The sequence below is a fragment of the Cicer arietinum genome, chromosome 8 (genome assembly GCF_000331145.2).
Source record: "Cicer arietinum cultivar CDC Frontier isolate Library 1 chromosome 8, Cicar.CDCFrontier_v2.0, whole genome shotgun sequence".
Lineage (NCBI taxonomy): Eukaryota > Viridiplantae > Streptophyta > Magnoliopsida > Fabales > Fabaceae > Cicer > Cicer arietinum.
Genome location: NC_021167.2, coordinates 5718917 through 5722548, shown reverse-complemented (window position 1 = coordinate 5722548; position 3632 = coordinate 5718917). Strand labels below are relative to the sequence as shown.

At 25.1% G+C, this 3632-nt stretch overlaps 1 pseudogene; it reads left to right on the top strand.

Moving 5' to 3' along the window:
- LOC140918659 (uncharacterized) overlaps positions 1-755 on the top strand; it is a 4553-nt pseudogene extending 3798 nt beyond the window's left edge.
- Positions 756-3632: the final 2877 nt, after the last annotated feature.

The following is a 3632-nucleotide window of genomic DNA, read 5'->3' as shown; positions in this document are numbered from 1 at the left end:
TGATGGTCATAAAAATCGATGCAATGATGATCAAAATAAATGAAAATAATACCAAAAATAAATTGATTGATGGTCATAAAAATCAGAATAATGGTGATCAATTGAATAGAAAAGAAAACCGAAGAAATGAATCAATAGCAATAAGAATCGGTATAATTGTGGCCAATTAAAAGAAAAGAAACCAACAAAAATAGATTAATGGTAATCAATTGACAATTATTCTTTTGTCTTTTGAAATATATATCCAAAAGTCTATAAATAGTCGGCCACAAGAAGACAAAATGGAGAATTCGAAACATAAATTGAGAGCACATAAAAAATAGAGAGATTAGTAGGCAAAAGAGAAGAAAAAAATCTGATCTTGAAACAATCGGTCTAGCAAAACAACAATTCAGGAGTAAGGTATCATTTTTTTTTTCTAATTTTCTGCTTATTAGTCTTTTGTTTTGTTTTTGCATCTTTTTTTTTTAAATATATTTTATTTCGATTTCTATTTTTTTTTTCCTGTTTGTAAAAAGTAAACTCATGTGTTAAGCTTTTATTTTTTAAAGAATCGTTTAATCCTAAAATTATTTTCTTTGCAACACAAAAATAATAATAAAAAATATAACCAATTGATGTTTATAGGTCGAGAAAATAAATTGCATCATATTGTAATATAATATTCATAAAAACTGACAAATTGTTTTTTGCCAATGTTTCAGACTGAGCATTTGTGTCAACTTCCATACATTGTCCTTGTCGGCAGTAACTAACTATAGGAATCTCTATATTCTACAATAAAATAAATAAATAAATAAAGTATCGATAAAAATTAAAAGAATAGCATCTAGGAATGAGGCATAAACAATATCACAATTTTTTAAACTTACTCTCTGATGCCTTCAATATTATTAAAAGAGAATCCATTATGTGTAACGTACACTTTTGCCTTCATTAAGCGATTGTGAAAGAAATGCTATAGATCTGGAATTAGCAGTCTGGGTTAGAACAAGAACATCCTGGTCGCTGCTCGCCGTTTCTTCGTCCTTCTTCGTTTACCTTCTTTTTTGTTCGTTGCCTCCCTTAATGTGGCCGCATCATTCATTTGAAATTAGGGTTTCAGATTCATGCTTCAATGTTGGGTTTGGGCTCTTTTCAAAATTTTGTTTTTAAGTTAAATTGGGCCCAAACACAAAAAAAACAAAGATCTTGTTCAAACTCAGCCTTTCGAACCTTTTTATTTTATTTTTTTCTATTTATTCATTTATTTATTCATTTATTTATATTAATGAATTAATCTAAAATCGATTTATTTATTAGATATGACTCTTTTTAATTTTTTTGAGTTATTAGAACACAAGTGGTATAACTTGATAATTTCAAAACTCTTTTATTTTATTTTATTTATTTATTATTATTTTTCAATAATTAATATAAAAAAGGAATATAAATTTATTTAATTAGATGTGTTATTTTTTTTTATTTTTTTTTTTTTGAATTATTAAAATACAAGTTGTGACAACGTGACGGTTTTTATCTTCACAAATAAATTAATAAATTAAAACTCATAAACAAATTAATAAATAAAAATTATTCAAAATTAACTAAAAATAACATCTTTTTTAAATATATTTTAAATATATTTTTTTTCGATTTCTATTTTTTTTTCCTGTTTGTAAAAAGTAAACTCATGTGTTAAGCTTTTATTTTTTAAAGAATCGTTTAATCCTAAAATTATTTTCTTTGCAACACAAAAATAATAATAAAAAATATAACCAATTGATGTTTATAGGTCGAGAAAATAAATTGCATCATATTGTAATATAATATTCATAAAAACTGGCAAATTGTTTTTTGCCAATGTTTCAGACTGAGCATTTGTGTCAACTTCCATACATTGTCCTTGTCGGCAGTAACTAACTATAGGAATCTCTATATTCTACAATAAAATAAATAAATAAATAAATAAATAAAGTATCGATAAAAATTAAAAGAATAGCATCTAGGAATGAGGCAGAAACAATATCACAATTTTTTAAACTTACTCTCTGATGCCTTCAATATCATTAAAAGAGAATCCATTATGTGTAACGTACACTTTTGCCTTCATTAAGCGATTGTGAAAGAAATGCTATAGATCTGGAATTAGCAGTCTGGGTTAGAACAAGAACATCCTGGTCGCTGCTCGCCGTTTCTTCGTCCTTCTTCGTTTACCTTCTTTTTTGTTCGTTGCCTCCCTTAATGTGGCCGCATCATTCATTTGAAATTAGGGTTTCAGATTCATGCTTCAATGTTGGGTTTGGGCTCTTTTCAAAATTTTGTTTTTAAGTTAAATTGGGCCCAAACACAAAAAAACAAAGATCTTGTTCAAACTCAGCCTTTCGAACCTTTTTATTTTATTTTTTTCTATTTATTCATTTATTTATTTTAATGAATTAATCTAAAATCGATTTATTTATTAGATATGACTCTTTTTAATTTTTTTGAGTTATTAGAACACAAGTGGTATAACTTGATAATTTCAAAACTCTTTTATTTTATTTTATTTTATTTTATTTATTTATTATTATTTTTCAATAATTAATATAAAAAAGGACTATAAATTTATTTAATTAGATGTGTTATTTTTTTTTTTTTTTGAATTATTAAAATACAAGTTGTGACAACGTGACGGTTTTTATCTTCACAAATAAATTAATAAATTAAAACTCATAAACAAATTAATAAATAAAAATTATTCAAAATTAACTAAAAATAACATATTTTAATCCATGTAGCATAACACAATTTATATAACTTGGTAATTGTAAAATTTGTTTTTATATATAAATAAATCTAAATTTAAATTTTTTAAATTTGATTTATTTAGATGTGATTTTTTTTACTAGTTGGTGTTTTCGAAACCCCGTGATAATATAAAGTATTTTTTAAGTGGATTAAATTAGATGTGACATATTCTTTCTTCGTGGAGTCTTGAGACACTAGTTGTACAACTTGATCGTCTTAAAACTCATATTTTAAAATATTTATTCAAATCAAACTTTTTTTTTATTTTGTCAAAACATTTTTTATCGCAAAACTGATTTTCTTTAAAACACACTCAATGCATTTTTTTTTTAAATTAAGAACTACGTAGTTTTGATTTCTTCATCGCACCGGGAGATACGTAGGAGCAAGATCGCATTCTTGTCAAGCGCCTTAAATTTTTTTATTTTATTTTTCCAAAATCATATTTAAATAATAATAATAATAATCGTTATTTATATTTAATAATAAAGATAAATAATTATACTTAAGGTAAATTAATTTTGCACAATTAATTATAGGTAACCGTTGTTTTAACGGATGTTGTAGGGTGCTAATACCTTAATTGACTCCCGAATTCAAAATTTGGTTTCAAAGACTATTTATTTATTTTTATTTTTATTTTTATTTTTAAGGGTTTCCCAATATTTTCCCTATTTTAAAATAAATTTTGGTGGCGACTCTATTGAATTCGAGAAACACTCGAAATTTTAGGTCGCGACAGTGTTGGTTGGTACGACCTCGTAATAATCGGAATGTATCAGAATGTATCAGTTCTTTACGAAATTAAATCAATTTCATACACACATCGGAATTTAAATTGTGGCATACAAGATTAGCAAGTT